This window comes from Lissotriton vulgaris, chromosome 2_1, assembly GCF_964263255.1.
Source record: "Lissotriton vulgaris chromosome 2_1, aLisVul1.2, whole genome shotgun sequence".
Classification (NCBI taxonomy): Eukaryota; Metazoa; Chordata; class Amphibia; order Caudata; family Salamandridae; genus Lissotriton; species Lissotriton vulgaris.
The window spans coordinates 1238951294-1238971506 of record NC_141687.1 but is presented as its reverse complement, the minus strand read 5'-3'; the positions used below and the strand labels follow the sequence as shown (position 1 = coordinate 1238971506).

The 20213-nt window shown below is 44.7% G+C and overlaps 1 long non-coding RNA gene across 1 annotated transcript; it reads left to right on the top strand.

Moving 5' to 3' along the window:
- The first annotated feature begins 2048 nt into the window (after nt 1-2048).
- LOC147732430 (uncharacterized) lies at nt 2049-5165 on the top strand. The gene is made up of 3 exons (XR_015308659.1): nt 2049-2366; nt 3956-4102; nt 5081-5165. It is a non-coding gene; the product is annotated as an uncharacterized LOC147732430 (long non-coding RNA).
- The last annotated feature ends 15048 nt before the right edge of the window (nt 5166-20213 follow it).

Here is a 20213-nt window from a genome sequence, read left to right as displayed (position 1 = left end):
AGGTTGAGGGTAATGCAATGGTATTTGGTAACCCTGGGCGTAGTTCGCGGAGTCGGACTCCGCCAAGCTACGCGAAGACGTAGTTGCACTCCGCGAACTACGCGTAGCTCCGCAACCATGCGGAGTTGCTTGCTGGGCCCGTTCGCGCGCCGTTTTTCGTCTTCGGGAGCGCGGTGCGCGTGTTCGGGGCGTTGCCTGCATGCTCGGGATGGCTAGCGCGCTAAATTACCCCAGAGGTTTGTCCCGCCTGCTTGCGTTCCCTTATTTCCTGTTCCGGGTCACAAGGAACGTGGTCGCGTTGTGCAAGACATGTTCGGGAACTCATCTTCTCGTTCGCACTACAAAAGTGCGTGATCGCGCTAAATATCGCGCGAACCTACCCATGCGGTCGCGATGGGCGCAGCCATCTTGGATCACACACTCTGGCTATGGTTTTGGGCCTACTTTTGCATCCTGTTAAAATCTCTTTAATCCTTGTCTTTTTACCCACTTTTTCTAACTTTCTTTAGTTATTACCTATTTCTCTCTGTGCCTAGGTTTATATTTTTCATTTTATTTCTACTTTTACAACTTTTGTATTGCTTTTTACTTCCTTCTTGTTCTTTTACCTTGCTTCTTCTTTCCCCTACCTTTTTGTCTTGAACTTTTAGTTTTCTTCTACCCTCCACCCAGAACCATGGTCAAGGGCGCCAGCAGCAGCGGCGGCTCAAAGGGCAAGGCGCCAGTGCGCCCAAAAACTAGGCTGCCTTGCGGCAGAATGCGCCCCCTAGGGGTGAGGCCCCGCCAACTTTTTGGGGAGGAGGAGGTGGCTGCCCTGGTGTTTTTTATCCAGCGCTACCTCCCCTTGATGTTGGCAGCAGGTGGCAGGCCCGGCTCCGGCTACCAGCATATTGAGGAGCGTCTCCGGCGGTGGGTGAAGGTGCGCCGGGCAGTCTTCCGCTGCTCCGGTATCCGGCGTACCCACCATCAGCTGACCCACCGTTGGGCAGACATTTTGGACCGGGAGCAGGACCTGTTGGACCTGCTTGGCGTCGAGGTCGTGGGTCTTGGTGAGTGGCTACCCAAAAAAAAAAAGTGTGTGTATAATATATCTCTATAGTAGTATAAGTATTGTTATTGTATCTTTGTAAATCTTGGCTGAATAAGTAACGCGATGACTGGTGCTCCTAGTTACATTTCCGATGTATTCCGTTATTATATCTACTGTAATTGTATGACACTGGTCTATGCTGCGCTTCTTCATCTTCACTGACTCTTGCGTGTTCAATTTGGCGCTAGCTTTTGCTGTTTATTGGTGTGAGATTTTCTTTATTGTAGAGAACTGAAGTTAGTTAATGCTATTAATAGAGTCTTGTCCTTCCTTTGTCCGTCAGTGAAATAGCCGTTGATGGATAATTGTACGTGTTTGCAATGCATATTGTATCATTTTTTTTTCACTGCCTTCTCTTCTGCATGAATACTCCTCTGGCAATGAATGCAAAAGTTACTTTGTTCTTCTTACCTCAGCCAGGGCCGGATTTAGGCATGTTCAAGCTGTGCAACTGCACAGGGCCACCAAACGCCAAGGGCCACCCCACCAATATATATCCTTAATTTAATAATCCTCAGAGGATGGATACATATTTGCGTGGCGGCCCCTGGCAGGGATTTGGTGCCTCCGGCTCTCTTCCACTTCCAAACACCCTGACTCCCCCCTCTTCACTGGCCTCCGTGCTCCGCCCCGACCTCCTCTTCCGGGCCCCCCACCTACGCTCCCTGGCCAGGAGTCCAGGACCACCATGAGCCTAGAGCCGCCCCTGCCTCAGCCCTCCATAGAATTGATGTAGTTTGTTTATTGAGTGGGTAGGGCAGCAGTAGCATTCAGTCAGTAGCAAAACAAAATATGATGCCATGAACGTACAATTTCGTGTTAGTTAGTATGCACAAAGTTAAGCATGTCTCCTCCTTGTGATCTATGCATTTTGCTGGCAAAAAATGAAAAAGAAATGGCTACTTACAGATAATTGATTGATTACCCCATTCTTGAATCTGTGGTGTTGTTCAGGTCTTACTGCCTCTGTGTTACTTAGTAATCTGCAATCAGAATGTTTATGGAACATTTGATTTGTTTTCTCCAAGTACACTAGTCAGTGAATCATGCAAGGCAGTAGTCATTTGGTAGACCAATGTTTGTTTCTTTTAATGTTGTAGCAGTGGTTTTTGAAATGCTGTCTATGTTTCACAGCACTCAATGTTTTCTCTTTCTTTATTATTTCTTACATGAACCACAGAACCCAGGGGCAAGCAGAAGGCTGGGACCGAGTCGGCGGGTGAACGTGAACCACAGGCACAGAGCTCCTCTACTGAGGATCCTGCTGCTGTCCCTAGTAAGTCCAACAGTGTTTTCTTTTGGAACAATGATATTTCCCTAACTTTCTAACGGAGCTTTTTTTCCAACCGATTAATGACATTTCACCTAACTAAATTTTGACAAATGCTTGTTTTTGTTTTATGTTTTCAAAATTTTGGGTATTACTATCTGTCCCTGCCTTTCTGTTCCTTGAAAGAGCCTCTCTTATGACTCTCTGTGCTACTACTAGACTGTCTGTAGGTAAGCTTGCCCTGTTGCCCACTCTTTAGTTAAGGTATCAATCTTTTCAAAAAATCTGTGATCGAATAGCGGAAGGCACAGGGTCCACTCCTGTCTTATGCTTTTTCCTCTGTAATGTCTCTTCTTTGCCAATTGACACCAACCAAGTATGCATCCAGATGTTGGTCTACTATTTTTGTAAGCGTTAGTAATGAATACCACTACTACTCTTGCGGGTATTCTTCTATGCAGTCACATACATAACTATGTATGCACCCCAAAATTGGATGTTGTTGTTGATAGGCAGGTTGGACCTTACTTACTTACAGTCTTACACCTCAGTCACAGAACTCAGAGGAACCCACAATTCAATGAACGACAACCTATATGGGCTCAGTCATTGGTCAAGTATTCAATTACCCCTTTCCTGAACCCCAATATGAAGATGCCAAATGCTTTTATTACACAATCCATAACCTAGGTAACCCCCTTTTGCTCACTCTCTCGTGTAAGTCTACAAGACAACAGACACTGAAAATATACTTCTGAGTCAATGTGGTACTTCAAAACCTTTATTTTGTTAGAAGTAACTAAGTAAGTAACATCAATGTTTTTAAGTTGTTCTGTGAAATGCGTCAAGGGCAGGGCCACCAGAAAAAATCCAGAGTTAAAAAAGGCTGAATAAAAAGTAATCTACATTTGTACAGCTACCAGTGCACGATAGGGAAATGTGGGAAATGTCGGAGACCCCTCACCATTGAACGTATACTGGTTGCATATGCCTCTTTTTGGTAAGCTCTGGAAATCTTTGCTTCGTAGAAGGAAATCTTCTCATCTGCCGAAAGATAATGACAAAAGTGGTGCACGTTAGACAGTATGAAAATATTACATACATTTATTCAACTTTTTAGCTGTCATGCTAAAAAAAAGGTGTAACCTGAGGCTGTAAGGAAATTCCACAATCCACATTCAAAAAGTAAATACGGGCCTTTCTATTTTCCAAACTCTTCAGGTGTATGCTTTGAACTATCATGTGGCCTCAAAGGCGTCTTCTCGTACTGCGCAACAAGCTGTGAGGTAGCATGCGCAAAACTGTAGACATGTCATTGATGTACAAACTGGTTAGGTTACATGGTTCAGTCTAACTTTCCAAGGACTAGACTAGAGTAGCAGTATAGATGAGATGAGCTTGTGTACCATACCATACCAAACAAATGCTAATATGTGTAGTGTGTTACTTACTCTGCTGTACTAGGCAATGTGGACTACTACTGATTACGTTGTACTTAACTGTTTTGCAGAACTCCGTTTTTGGTGAACAAGTACAATGGGGGCTGTGCATCCATCTAAAAAGGTGTACTTAATTACTTATTTTTATTTTTGCAGAACCGGTACCATCCACCAGTGCCGACGGGGGCAGCGGCGCTGCAACGGCGGCAGCAGAGGCGATCCCGGAGGGGAATGGAGGACCACCAGAGGCACCTACAGCAGCACCGGCAGCAGCGGGGGAGGAGACAACAACGGTGGGCGATGGTAAGTTACATTCAATAGTGATCCGCATTACTTGGTGGGTGGGGAAAACTTCCTCACTGTACTCTGATATTTATAATGAACTTGAAGTTCTACTGGACAATATATGACGCCACCGTTGTCATTACCAAGCTTAGCAAAAGCATTACCACCGGCGAGAATTGATAAAATAAGTTATACAGGCCTCTTCTATGTGACTACAACTCAGCTGTGAAAGGTTGGTGGCAGACTGAAAAAGTCTTATCCACAACATTACATGACCGCGATGGATTAACATGAGATTGATTTTAAGTATGATGAAAGGAGCTAGGAAAAAGCTCCAATCATATAATATAGAAGGATACTTTGGAATCAGCAATGCAGGTGTTTGAGAGCAGTTGGATGCGTGGCTTGTTGTGGAAGCATAGAAAGGGGAAAACACAGCTGCCTGCGTGGGTGGGAGACACATCCAATATCGGTGGTTAGTGGATAGTGGATACTAGTGTTGCCAGCGGTGTTTTGGTTAAACCCAAAGGCAAGGGAAGGAGGGGACGACTGGATGCATTCCGGGTCGTTGCTGGCGAAACACAAACCACCTAACGTTTGTTGGCGATATAAAGAATGATAGTCTCTAGAGTAGACATTTACTAGTACTAGCTGGCCACTGTTAATTAATGTTAGTTGGAGACTGTCACTTTTCCCGGAAGCACAGAGTATATGATATAAAAAAACGAGATATGAAAAAGACAGGTGTTCGTATGTGACCGTTGAAGTACACCCATGCTACCTATGTTACTAGGGCAGGCATAATGCCGTGCCAAAAAGGCAGACAAATGAAGTATATAAGGCGTAGAATGTTCAAGATAGATAAAACAACATTTTAGGTACTCAACTTGCTTGCTATTGCTACTGTACTGTGCCGCCCACTATGTGTTGGATCCATGTTGTGTTCTTGATTTGCTGGGATTTTTGATTACAACAATTCTGTCTCTTTCTTTATAGTTACTCCTTCTAAACCAACGAGGAAGGAGCTGGCAGTCCGGGCCCGTCAGCGGAAACTGCAGGCCATCGTTGAGGCCTACCGCCGGCTGGTGGCTCAGGCCGAGGAGGAGGAGGAGGAGGCGGCGGCAGCAGCTGCTGCCTCTTCCAATGCCCCGGCCCCCAAGCCTGCAGGAGTACGTCGGCGTGGTCAGGCAGCCGCCCGCCGCCAGATTTTCGCCGCATCGTCTACCCCCCCACAACAACATGACTGCCAATGTAGGTGCCGCCAGTTCCAGCGAAAAATTCTCCTCCGGGTAGCCAGGCTGGAGGCTCAAAGCAGTCAGACTAAAAAACAAATAGAGGAGCGTGTAAAGATCCTGGTGGATCAACACTTAAAAGCCCGCCGGCTATGAGATGGACCCTGTTTGCCCCTTTTTCAATCCTTTTGTTGGTGGGTGGGAATTGGGTGTTGGGTTTTTACTTTTTTTTTACATGACATTGAGCATGGGAATTTGGTTGGGTTTAGGGGAGGCGGGTAGGGGGACAGCTGTGGTGTAGGATTTATATATATTTTATTTTTGTATCATCTTTAGTTATATATTACATTATGTTAAAATAAACGAGACACAAAGTTATGTTAAAAAGAAAACATTTGAAGTTCATTTGCGTTTCTTGTGGGGTTGGAGGGGGGAGTGTTTCACCAAATAATGTACGTTGTGCAACCTCGCAAGGTTTAATTTGGCCATGCAGGTCGGCGGACAGTGCTTTTTAATAATAAAATATATTGCCCACATCTTTAACATGCAAACAGATAGATGCAGTAAACCCTCACCGAGTTATATTTGTAGTATTAGAAGAACGACCAGTCTGTCTTGCGTTATACCTCACTGCAAACTTATCTTACCTGTGATTGCTGATGAGATGATGATGATTTATCATGAAGTGTGGCACTGCAAGGGCTGCATTTGATTTCCAAGACAATGGCGAAGAATCTGTGGTTCAGTATCAGAACTTCTGTGATAGTAGTAGACAGACCCTGCCAGTAGCGACAAAAAGAAAGAGACAGTCATTTGCGTGACAGACAATGTGGGGGTAGTATAAGTAAGTACAGTACATTGCATGGGTGACCCAATATTGCAACTGCTAAACTGAAACAAAACAATGGTTTGGGGGACTGGAAACTAAGTGCAAGAGAAGATAAGAAGTTCAACTTTACTTGTAGTACTCACAGCAACGTCAAACTTTTCTAAATCATAATGCTTTACACTTTAAACCCAAAAAATTACGCCAATTCATTAGATGCATTCGTTGTTTGATGTTAATGGTAAATTATTTGGCGTTATACACAGAGCTTGAGTTGGGAAGCCGCAGAAGATCCTGGCCATGCCCTGTTGACATTTCACTATTGTTGCTTTGACCACATCTGCCCCAGCAAGCGCGTGATCAAATTGTTGGTGTATATTTAATGTAAGAAACATCACACCTCAATGTAACCACGCAGCCCGGGGGAAGAGGGTTAGGGTTTGTTTAATGGATGGGTACGGGGGTTTTGGGAAAGGTTTGAGAAAGAAAAACAGTACGCATGGAGATTGGAGACAACAAAAGCAAAACAATGAAGACGATGATTTATGATGTTGATCCGCTAGCTAATGATTGTAAGCAATGGACATAAGAAAAGGACACGCTGAATATGATTCTTGGTTTCCCGCAATCCAATTGCTTGATGATGAGGATTTGTGGTAAGGGTGAGAGTTGATGCTCATACTATAAAGCAGTGGGTGAAAGATGTCCAGCCTGAAAAAGAAAAGGCAAATACAAAAGAATGTGAATGACCTAAACAAATTTTAATACAGTGAAGATAAAAAAAACAATACAAGAGGAGTAGTCGTATGAGAGGACTTTCAGACTGAGGCGGCTTGGATACAATTTGTATAAGTCTACTAGTTGCATATCATTTTTAATCTAGAAGTACAAAAAAAGACAGGAGCCAGCACACAACAACAGGCCCACGACGACACAGGTTTTGCCGTTATACAAACTGCATTTCCCTAAAAATTTCAGAGCCACAGAAAGGTGAATGAAATTGAAAAAGCAACCTAGCATTTACAAAATTAATCAACAAAATCAATGCGTCATTCTCAGTCATCAATCATACCACTATTGTACTCTACCACAGCACTGTGCACAAACATGTAGTAGCCTGGGTCTACTGTGCTGTGACTCTTATTTGTATTTATTTATTACCTTGTATTCCACTCTAAGAAACATCGTGCATCAATCAGCTCAGATCCAACTGCCTGACAGCAAAGATATGGTGGTCACCATCATTATCATCAGCAACTCAGTCTGTAGTGAGTGACTACGATAAATTAAGTCCTGACTGCATCTGTAGTAGTAGGAACACAAGTGCGTAAATAATTTCTATTATTAGTAAATAACATGGAAAAATTGGCTATCACGTGAGTCTGAACTGAAGTTACTAGTATACTTCAACTCCATGCACATTAGCTCAGAGTCAGCACAAAAATACATCCAATGCAATGCATGGCATCATTCATTTTTATACCTGTTTTGCTCTTCTCTTTCACTGTCAGAAGATTGATCACAGATGCTGCCGAGCCTTTGTAATGCGAGTCATCACAACAAGTTGACTTCAGTTGTGGATGCCTGCTCAAGTTTCTTTTGACACAGAAGAGTCGTCTCTGAATGCCTGCAGACAGAGGTGGTAGCCTTAAGAGTAAGACTCAGCAAGGCAGTTATTATGAGTTGCAGATTTCAAATGAAATAGAGGATGGCTGTAGTCATGTACGGTTCACTTATTATGGAGGGACTGTTAGAGGCTACATTATTGTTATTGTACTATACTCCATCTACAACATCAAATGTATGGCTGCCAAGATGGAATTGTATTGACTTGAGTGGGAGTCAAGAAGATGGAGCAAGACTCTGAGGAGTGCAGTCAACATGGAACATAAATGCACAGGCGTGCAACTCCAGGAGGTAACTAAAAAAGATACAGCGAAAATAAATGCACAGGTGTGCAACTCCAGTAGGTACATTAAAAGAATGAGTGGTGGGGATGGATTTGGTTGAGCTTTTTATTTTAAGATTAGCAGTTTTGCACCAGAAAGTCATTTTTAATAAGAAAATAAATAACACAAATAAAAGAAGGGAAAAAGTCACAATTTAACAGCCTATTGGTCAGGGAAGAGGTGCTCGTCCTCAAACTCTATGGGTCCGGACAGCAGTAGGTCATGTAACCCAGCAGTGATGAATTCTTCAGGCTCGCTTTCTTCATCCTGCTCTGATTCACGTACAGTATAGTCTGGTGGTATGAAGTGTTGATTCATTTTTATCATTGTCAGCCTCTCGACGCTTTTGGGGGAGAGACTGGTCCTTTTCGATGTCACAATGGCACCAGCAGCACTGAAAACCCGCTCAGAGGCGACACTGGCTACAGGACAAGCCAAATACTTTATCACCAGCCTGCTCAGCACTGGCCACTGTCTCCTTCTTTCATACCCATAGACCAATGGGCTTTGCTCCATGAACACCTCTGTTGTGTCATCCAGATAGGCCTGAACCATCCGCTCAGTGTTCATTGGTGCTCGGCTTTGCTGCTCCTCTTTCCCCTTTGCAACAGCAACGGACTTACCCATCCCCTTCTGTAGAAAAAAAGCAGTTATGCTTTTGGTTGTGTCTGCTGAATCAGATCGTGTAGGTGCTGCTTTTGGTACTGTTGGTGCCTGCTGGGAAGCGGACGCACCGCTCTCATGCTCTGATGAACTTGCCTGAGTTGCCTCAGGAGGATGGCCTGGAGTACTTTGACTGTCCTGGGCTGGCACTGTCAGGCCTTTAAGTAACAGCCGTTCAGTTTCGAAATCATTAGCTTCCACAGCTATGGAACTTTTGTAATTGGCAACATCCCCATCTGAAAAAGGAATGACTGCGCTACTGCTGACAAACAATTTGTACCGTGGATCCAAGATTGTTGCAGTTATGTAATTTGGATCTGACACAATCATTTTAAGCCTTGCATTTACAGATAAGCGGTTGCGTAAGGCCTTGGCCAAGGTACATGCATCAACTTTTTCTTCGTCTCCTTCGTATGTTTCACAGACCTCCTTCAGCTGTTGCTCGAGCATGTACAACAATGGGATGGCTTGGCCCATAGTACAGTCCTCCCTGCTAACTGCACGTGTGAACACCTCAAAAGGTTGTAGCATCTCTGTCAAGCATTTAATGATGTCCCACTGCCACATCTCAACGGTCAGGCTTTTAAGATTAACAGTAGGATCCACTAATCTTCTTGACATTACATAAGCATTCAGTGGTATGTACTGCTCAAAGAGACGCTCAAGCATGAAATAAGTCGAGTTCTAACGTGTTGGGACCTCCTGGATCAGTGCTTTGACTGGCAAATTATGCTCCCGCTGAATGACGCGTAGCAGCTTCCGCGCTTTGAAAGAATGGTTAAAATGCGTGCATATTCTTCTGCAGATGGTCAGTATGGTGCTGACTTGGAGTTCATTTTTCAGAAAGTCTTGCACGACTAAGTTAATGCAGTATGCCAAACAGGGTACCCTAAAATACTGTCCATCTTTCATTGCCCTCACTACATTACTGCCATTGTCGGTGGCAACAAAACCAATCTTAAGGCCTCTTGGTTTCAGCCATTCAAAGACCTTGCTGTTAAAGTCAGACAAAATGTTGTCAGCAGTATGATTTTTCTCCATACCAAACATGGCTACAGTTGCATGTTTGCGAGTGTCATTGAAAATCCCAGCAACGTCAAGAAGGCCTGATGTTAACTTGTCTTTCACACCTGCAAAAGAGATCCAGTGTGCGGTGATTCACATGTAATCTGCTGTGGCTTCGCGACTGCTCCACATGTCGGTTGTCAGGTGGATACAATGGACAACACTCTGTTGTAAGGCTTTCCCAATCAATCCCAGCACGTCGTGGTGTAGTGCTGGAATAGCAACTCTTGCAAAATAGTAGCGACTGGGACCGTCCCATTTTGGGGCGAGTGTTGCCACTAATTGCCGAAATCCCACTGCCTCAACAAATGAAAATGGGAGAAGGTCGAGTGCCAACATTTTTGCAAGTTTCGCATTGTACAAACGTGCTGTTGGGTGGTTCCGCTCGTACTTTCCCTCCTGCCTAAACATGCCAGTAATGGTAAGCTGCTTGGTAATTCTTTCTATTCTGCTAGACGGACCACCTTTCAACGCAGACTTTTCACTCCTTGCCCTTGGTGTCTCCGGCTGACTCTGGTGCCACTGAGAAGTTGCTGATGCTGAGGATTTGGACTGCACCACTCCAGTGCTGGCGACAGGGCTCATTTGTGTACCACTCCCAGATAGAAGGTCATCGTCTCCCTCTTCTTCCATGAGTGGACCTTGTAGTACTGTATCCTCCCCACCAACACCAGTGCTTACATCTTTTAAGCTTGCAAGGTGGTTCTCCCATACAATTGTGTGTGTTTTTTTCATATGGGTCGTTGGGCCTCCAGTACCATAGTTTGTACCAATCTTACCACGACTAACATTGGTGTGACAAATGGTGCATATAGCAATGTTCTCCTGATGTGGGTGAACCGTAAAAAAATCCCAGACTGGGGAGCTAAACTTTTGTCTCCTGCCATAGGAAGAGGAGGACCCACTTCCAATCCCGGATGAACTGGAGCCTTTTTGTTGAATTTCCCTATGTGACAGTTCAGTACTAGTACTGCCACTACCTCCTTCTGTTGAGGTGGCGCTTGCGCTGGATGTCGCACGCTGCCGGGCCTTCGCTGATGCAAAAATGGGAGCTGGTGTTACTTTGGGCGCTGAGTGTGTAGGAGTTACACGTGCTATCTGCTCATCACTAATCGCAGCCCTTCTGGATAGGGTGAAAATGCTGGTCTCTACATCCTCTGCACCAGGAATAACGCTTGTGATGATGACATTGTCAGTGTCAGACCCGTCTTTATCACCATCAGTATCCTGTTCACCTACATCGAACTCCGGAAGTTCAAGCCTTGACGGATCCTTCCTTTTTCCCAGCCTGGTCTTAGGATGCCTCTCCTTTGAATGCTCAGTTCTTCGTTGTGGATGCCATTCCTTATCAAGGTCATCTGAAGGGATGCTATGCGAAGAACTCAATGCACTGCCACTAACCCTCCTTTCCTTTCGTAAATTTAAAGACAGTAGATCACCTCCAGAAGTGGCTTCCTCTTCTTCTTGCTCGGAATGAGGCTCTACTTCCTGAACTGCCCCGACATCGGGAGGAACAACTTCCACTATTGCGTGCGGAGACGGTGGTTGTTGTTCTTGAGGAAGTACTATAGCGTGCTGTGGTTCTTCAACAACTACTATTGTGGGATTTGGTTGTTGTTGTTGAACAACTATTGCGGGCGGTGGTTGTGGTTTTTCAACAACTATTGCGGGAAGTGGCTGTGGTTGTTGAACATCTACTGCTGGCGGCGGTTGTTCAGCACTTTCATCTTGCGTGGATTGTGTGCTACTTTGAGACAGCGATAAGTTAAGTTCAGGCTCAGTATCACTGCTTTGTAACACTAGGCCGGCTACCTCTTCGACCCTCATGTGCTTGGCCCTGGGTTGGTGGCTTGCCCCCGCTAATGCGGATGTGCTGGCTCCAGCTTGCACCACGGACACCGCTGCTGCAGGCGTACGTTTTGGGGGCCCAAAAAAGGTTTGGGGGTCCATACCAGCCTTAAGTGACACTTCCTTCTTCTGTACCATCTTCTCAGCAACTTTCTTGGTGGTGGAGGACCTGGTACCTGCTCTCTTAGGACCCATCTTCTTCTGATGTCAGCACACAGCAGCACTCAGTAGCACAAATTGCAGAGATGTGTGGTCAGATGAGTCACACACCACACGTCCGTCTGGCAGTTGAACGGGCGATGGATGAAAACAGCCAGCACCTTCTCAGTCTTTTTCTGTGCACCTACAAGCAAAGAAGACAGAACACATCAGTCAAACAAGCAGTAAGCCAACACATGAACAATTGAAAGACACACAGGCCAATGTATAAAACACAAAAAAGAAGACTAATACTACGAGCACCACAGCTCCCAGCCACATGAAGTCCAGAAATAACCAATAATAAAATCAAGCAGGCCTATCATATACCAATATGGACAGAAAAAGGAGGATGCCTGCTACACATGAGTCATGACAGGTTAATGCAAGGAAAATCAAAATACCCCATGGCTAAGAGTTTGTAAAACTTCACTGCAAAAACACATACAAGCCATAAAATTATTACACACACAAAAAAGTTACCTACCCCCCTGCCCAGACAACCAACTTGGAAATGCAATGGCATACACACATGCCGTAATGATGGTAATTAAATAGACCAAATAGAAACAGCTACATAAAGCAGCCCCACTAACTAGTAACTAACTACCACCTCTGGGACTCTGGCCTACTATCAGATCAGACCAAAAGCAGGGAGGCCAATGATAAATGCACAAAGGAAGTACCTACAAAATGGCCGCCACCACATGGCCTGTCCAGGAAGACAAAACTACAACCAAATAACACATAAATGAGGACTTTTTTGTAGCACAGGGGACACATTAAACATTTTCGAGGAACTTTTATGCAACTCGGGACATATTGTTCGCGAGAATGCAAAATCGGCGTGTTCGGCAACGCGAATCGAGTGAAAAGTCGTTATCGCGTTCCCGAGCCAGTACATTGAGCGCGCGAACAAGACAAAAAAGGTAAGGTCGCGTTCTCACACGGTGCGAAGTTACCAAAACTACCCGAGCTGTATTCCTAGGGTTACCTAATGGCAGAAATTGACAGACACCCAAAACCTGACATATCCCACACATAAACATAAGATTTTCTAAATCAAACCAATCCATCCATGATTTTCTAATTAGAGGTACACCAGAAAAACAGTTGATTACCTTTCATGACCCTATGACTAGTACCTCTGGCCTACTGGCAGAGTAGGCCACAAGTTTGGAGGCCTATGGCAAGAGCAAAGTGGCTGGGAAACATAAAATGGCCGCCAACAACACATGGCCAGGCCAACCACAGAAAGTTATTACAATGAACTCAAACATGCCTACACACTAACTACATGGAGTACTAGGGTCAGCTATTGGCTTAAAAAAATAAAAAACTTTTTAATTACACAAACAGAAATTCAACAGCAGACATTGCTATTGCATAATGATGACCATAATCCAATGCCAGCCATGATGTTTGTTTACAAACTTGAATAAAAATTTAAACACAGAATTATGATTTTACCCATGGGTACCTCTCTATGTAGCCTGGATGAAATTTAAAAAGAAATACAAGTTGGGACCTCATAAAAGTATAGGCACCCATCAATAATTTAAATCAAGGAATGAATACTGTAGTTAAAAAATGTAAAATCAAACAAACACAAGTCTACAACATCATACTCACTCATACATTACTGAACTTACTTGAAAAAGAGAATTCAAAATCCAAAAGTCCTCAGTAAAATTCAAAAAAAGCAGTAATGCAGCCAACACACACAGAAAGTGATCCTGCCAGCTCAAAATCCAAATGAAAGTGACCACCTCATGGACAAAGCACTGGGAAGAGCCTGGTGGACAGGAACAGGAAGTTGTAAACTCCAGAGCCCTTCCTCCTTAATATTCAAAAATAGAGTAGAAACAGAAAGAGGACTCCTTCCCCCCAAAAAATACATCCAAAGGTACAACTTTGAGGGGTTTTTCACTTGTTTGCTAACCAAAATGGTAATTTATTATTATGGTTTAACTTTTAACATGCTCGCGAGTTATTCTGTGCAAGATTGCAGGTTCTGCGTGTTCGGCAACTCGATCTTACCAACAAACATACTTGCGCGTCCTTATGGCTTTATCGCGCTTCCAATGACGTTATCGCGTTCGCACAGCTGCACGGAAGGGTTTACAAACATGGTGGCAGACGCGACCAAGGTAAGCCATTGCCGCGCACGCGATAATGTTATTTAGTGCGCGACAATGTTATTTAGCGCGCGACAACTACGCTCCGCACCGGATAGCGGAGTTATCGGCAGCTACGCGAACTCCGCGGAACGCGGAGTTGCCAAAACTCCGCAAACTCCGCAAACGGAGCGTAGTTCTTCGCCCAGGGTTAGTATTTGGGTAGTGTAGGGGTCGTGCTGGGGTAGTGTTTTAGGGTTTAGGATAGTGTAGTGGTGTTTGTGTAGTATAGGGGGTTGTGCTGTCATAGTGTTTTATGGTAGTGCAGTAGTGCTTGTGTAGTGTAGGGTGTCCTTCTGGGGTAGATTTAAGGTTTACGGTAGTACAATGGTGTTTGGGTAGTGTAGGGATCATGCTGGGGTAGTGTATTAGGGTTTAGGGTAGTGCAGTGGCGAAAGGGTAGTGTAGGGAGTTATGCTGGGAGTAGATTTAGAGTTTAGGATAGTGCAGTGCAATTTGTGTAGTGTAGGAGGTTGTGCTGGAGTAGATTTAAGGTTTAGAGTACTGCAATGCTGTTTGGGTAGTGTAGGTCGTCGTGCTGAGGTAGTGTTTTAGGGTTTAGGGTAGTGCAGTGGTGAATGGGTAGTGTAAGGGGTCATGCTAGAGTAGGTTTAAGGTTTAGGGTAGTGCAATAGTATTTGGGTAGTGTAGGAGGTCATGCTGGGGTAGTTTTTTAGGGTTTAGGGTAGTGCAGTAGTATTTGGGTAGTGTAGGGGGTTGTGCTGGGGTAGTGTTTTAGGGTTTAGGGTAGTGCACTGGTATTTGCGTTGTGTAAGCGGTCATGCTGGAGGTATTGTCACGGCAAGAGTACATGCACTTATATATCTGCAAACAGATCAACCAACCAAATTATTCTGTCTTAATTTTCCCAAATGGGCACTGACTCACAGTGTGATTCTAGACAAATAACAGTACATCTTATAAATGGAGTGTACAGATACTGACTGGGGAAATGTAGGCCTGAAACACAAGTGTGAAGGTGGTCAGACTACTAAATGCATAGTGCATAGGAGTTTCAAGCACTGCATGTCCTAAAGCCTGGGTCATTGCAACACTACATGTACTGATATGTCTAAAAACACAGCAACCAACCAAATCATTCTCTCTCAATTTTCTCAAATACACACTGACTCACAGTGTGATTGTAGACAAATAACAGTATCCCTTGCACTTCACTGAAAAGATTACTACATGCTACTAAAAAAGTCTCAATGGGATTGCAAGAGCACTCACAGCCTGTTTACTGGAGTGTATGGATACTAACTGGAGAAATGTAGGCCTGAAAGACAAGTGTAAAGATGCTTAGACTACTACTTGCATAGTGCATAGGAGTTTCAAGCACTGCATGCCCTAAAGCCTGGCTCACTGCAAGAGTACATGTACTTATACGTCTGCAAACACATCAACCAACCAAATCAATCTCTCTCAATTTTCCCAAATGGACACTGACTCTCAGTGTGATTCTAGACAAATAACAAGATTACTTATAAATGGACTGTATAGATGATGACTGGGGAAATGTGGACCTAAAAGACTAGAATGAAGATGCTTAGACTACTACTTGCATAGTGCATAGGAGTTTCAAGCACTGCATGCCCTAAAGCCTGTCTCTCTGCAACAGTAGATGTACTTATTTTTCTGCAAACACATTAAGCATCCATTCCACATATTTCATAACTGCATTTTACTATTAAAGTTAAACTCATTTTGGAAACACATAACCAATGACTATTTTCTAATTCTACCAAAATAGAACACAATACGTTTTTGATCAATTACATGTCAGGAAACACATGAAGTTCCAAAATGCTTCTCTCATAGTGATCCCTAAATGCACACAGACTCACTGTGTGATTCTAGACAAGCAACTCTATCCCTAGCATTTTACCAAAACACATTTACTAGTCTACAAGACTTTAGGTGACTGTACACATTGCACAAAATGTTCTACTAAATATTAGTATAGAGTGCTTCTCTCAGAATGATTCCTAAATGCACACAAGACTCACTGTGTGATTCTAGACAAAAAACACTATCTCTTGCATTTTACCAAAACACATTTCATAGTCTAGAAGGAGTACTGCATTTTAATGTAGAAACCTGACTCATTTTGCAAATACATAAAAAATGACTGGTTTCTAATTCTACCAACACATGGGAACAGTATAGTTATCTGTTTGCAAACACATGAAATACAGAAATGCTTATCTCAGAATGGTTTCTAAATGCACACACACTCACAATAAAAATCTAGAGAAAAAAAAGTATGCCCTGCACTTTAGCAGGAGAAACACATTAGTCTTATTAAAATCAAAATACACCATATACACCCCCTCCAAAATTAATAACTCACCTTTCAAATTGTTTTGTAGAATAAGAAGTATGTCAGTCACACACCAGCTTTTCTTACACAGAATCTCTGTTCTGTACACCTCTCACCAGAACCAAAGAATGGCAAAGTTTTCTCTCATTTTGAATACATATACACCTCAACCTCAAATCACATTGCTTTCCACAATAATTCAAAAGCACACACACATTTCTATTGATTACACATTTGCACTCTTTCCAATTGACATAAATGTGAACACTACTCCCAATCTGGCCCCTGCCTGTTACCTTAGAAACAGTTATTTGAACACTTAAGTGAGTACACAGGTCAAAAGTTCATCACACAATGTTGCTCATCAAAACAGCAAGTGTGCTTGACTTTTCAACATATCAGCTTATCGTATGTAATATGGCTTTCAATCAGATTTTGTTAACCAATAAAAATCATGCTCTTAAAAAACAGAAACATACACCCTAGTTATCAGTGTAGAATGTTGTCAAACAACCAATCATTTCTTTTCTTTTTTCAAAACTTGATCTTATCTACCATTTTAGAAACATTTTAGTTTTCAAACTGCCATTTCATTTACAGAGACCATCTGAGTGCATCCAGACCTCCCTTGAAGATGCTTAGAGTATGGATTGTGGGACACAGCTATATTTTCCGGAGCCAAGGGTATGCAGAAAACAAAGTAATTCACAAAGACCTAGGTTTACTAAATGTAGACATTAAATGGATTGGATAGAGAGGGTTAAAGTGGCACCAGTTGATGCCATTGGTTAAATCCTTTTTGCATCTCCAACACCCTGACCTCATAATTGTGCACTGTGGTAGCAATGACCTAGGCACTTTGACTGGGGTAGGTCTGGAAATGCGTATGAAGGACATCTTTGGAAAATGTATGTATGTATATGTATGTATGTATAAATTATTTTGTAGCGCTCTCTATTACTTGAGAGTATCCTGGCGCGAAATGGGAAAGGCAGAAAGAAGAACAGCAAGAAAAAACAGCTTAAGTTACACATAAGTTACACTCCTGAACAGGTGAGTTTTCAAATGTTTCTTAAATTGTGCCACAGATTGCATGGGGCGCAGATGAAGAGGGAGGGCATTCCAGGCCCGAGCCGCGACCACGACAATCGATTGACCGCCGAGTCTGGCTCGTTTAAAACGGGGAAGAAACAGTTTAAACAGAGTGGATGATCTGAGGGTGCGGGCGGGGACATAGAAAGCAAATCTGTGTCTCAAATATGCTGGACCTTGGTCGTGGGTAGCTCTGAACGCCAGCACCAGGCACTTAAACAAAATGCGCTGTGAGACTGGGAGCCAATGAAGGGTGCGCAGGTCGGAGCGCACACTCCTCCATCTAGGGACATTGAATAGCAAACGTACAGCAGCATTCTGGATAACCTGCAAACGTTTAACCAGGTAAGCCGGAATGCCACTGAACAGTGCATTCGCGTAGTCCAGTCTTGCCAGTATGAGAGCCCGCGCCACCGTCTCCTTGGCATCCATAGGGAGCAAGGGGAAGAATTTGCGTAGCATTCTCAGAGTGGCAAAGCAGGTTCCCGTGAGCTTCTTTATGTGGTCCTCAAATCTAAGATCCTCCCCAAACCAGATTTTTAGCGGGGCCCCCCATCACTTTAGGGCTGGGAATGTTCGGGGGCCACAGCGAACTCCTAAACGAGGGGGGGAAGGAACCATAGAAAAGCACCTCAGATTTGTCCTCATTGCACTTCAGCTGGGCCATGGTCAGCCAGCGAAATACTGAGGACAGACACAGATGAACTACAGAAGTATCCAGAAAATCATCAGGCCAGGTGAACAACAACTGAGTATTATCTGCATACCCTATGATCTTAGCCCCGTACTGTTCCGCTAAATAAACCAGAGGGGTGATGTAAATGTTGAACAGTAGGGGACTAAGAGTGGATCCCTGGGGGACACCTGTAAGGAGTGGTTTAGGTTCTGAGGCATGGGGCGGCATCCAGACCTGCTGTGTCCTGTCCGAAAGAAAGGAGGACAGCCAGGCAAGAACAACCCCCCCAATACCAATAGCAGACAGCCTGGCGAGGAGGAGCTCATAGGGGACGGTATCGAACGCGGCAGAGAGGTCCAGTAATATCAGGACCACTCTGCCGCCTCCGTCCAGGCAATCCCGGATAGACTCCGTCATCTCCACCAGCGCGGTCTCAGTGCTATACGCTGCCCTAAAGCCTGTTTGGGCAGGGTGAAGAGCGTTGGAGGATTCCACAAAGCTCTCCAATTGTCGAAGAACCACTTTCTCGCAAATTTTGGCGAGTGCTGACCGGAGGGATATGGGTCTGTAGTTACCAGGGACCGTGGCGTCCAGTCCCGTTTTTTTCAGGAGCGGCAGAAGTTTAGCTTGTTTCCAGCCGCGAGGGACCACACCAGAGGCCAAGGAAAGATTCACAATCTGGGTGATCTCACTACAGACCGTTTCCGCCACCTCCGAAAGCACTCGGGCTGGACACGGGTCCACCGGGGAACCAGATTTCAAGAACTGAAGGAGAGGTAGTACAGCACAATCGGGGACTAGCACAAAGTTAGTAAGCTGTTGGCCGGAACACGGGCAATGGGAAAGACAGGAGTCAACCGCTAGACGGTCCTCGGGCAGCGCCGAGAGTAGGTCCTCCTGAATCCTAGCTATTTTGCTGATGAAAAAAGTGGACAGATCCTCGCACCATTGCGCAGAGGAGGGAAGAGTGACAGCATCAGCAACAGGGGATACACAACTTTTGACAATGGAGAAGATCTCCCGACTATTATTGTCTGCTTTGGCGATACACCCTGCATAATAATTCCCTTTAGCAGCCTTAATGGCGGCATAATAGTCTTTTTGGGCCAAGCGTAAAGCAGACTTGGCCTCCGCGCTGTACCCACATCTCCACGCTCGTTCCAGTTTTTTGCCGCCTAGTTTCAACTCCCTCAACTCGGGAGAGAACCAGGGTTGCGAGGGAGAGCGTCGGAGTCTGAACACGGTCGTGTGTTTAATGGATACCTCAGCTGCCTGCCACACCCACTCATCAAACTCACAAACCGCCTCATCCAGAATCACCGTGGGTTGGGGGTGAGATCCGGATAGTGCCTTACTAAACACTGGCAGGTTGATTTTTTGGGTATGAGGCATGGGAGGGGTTGGGCCAGCTTCTATGATCTCCCAAGCGAACCTGACCAGGTCATGATCGGACCAGGTAACTTTTTCCACATTCACATTCTCAATGGGAAAGTTAGAACAGACCAGATCAAGAAGGTGCCCACCCTCATGCGTCGGAGAAGTCGCCCATTGCTTGAGCTGAGCAAGGTCAAGGACTTCACCGAGTCTACGGGCTTCGGGTGAATCAGGTGCATCTACGTGAATATTTAGGTCGCCGACCAAAAGGAATTTTGGAAAGCTTAAGGCCCGCGGCACTAGATATTCCTCAAGAGAGTCAATAAATTGGTTGGGTTGTCCCGGGGGCCTATAAATCAGCGACCCTCCTAGGGTGAAATGAGGGGAGATTATGATAGAAAAGTGGAGAACCTCACCCCCCACATCCGCCTCAGGCGGCTCAGAGGTGAAGCGCCACTCCTCTTTAAAGATAGCAGCTAGTCCGCCCCCTCTGCCTAGAGGTCTATCAACCCTGGCAATCTTAAAGCCTCTGGGGATGGCAAGTTCGACATTGTCATTGTATGTCACTTTTGCCCCAAAGTGCCTTTGTCTGTTCTAACATATGCCAAAGGCAGAATGGAAAGGGGCGACCACTCGGTCCCCCCGAACGTATGGCGGAGTGCCTCGATCCCCCCGGGAAGCCATTTTTGGGTGGGAGGCGCGTCTC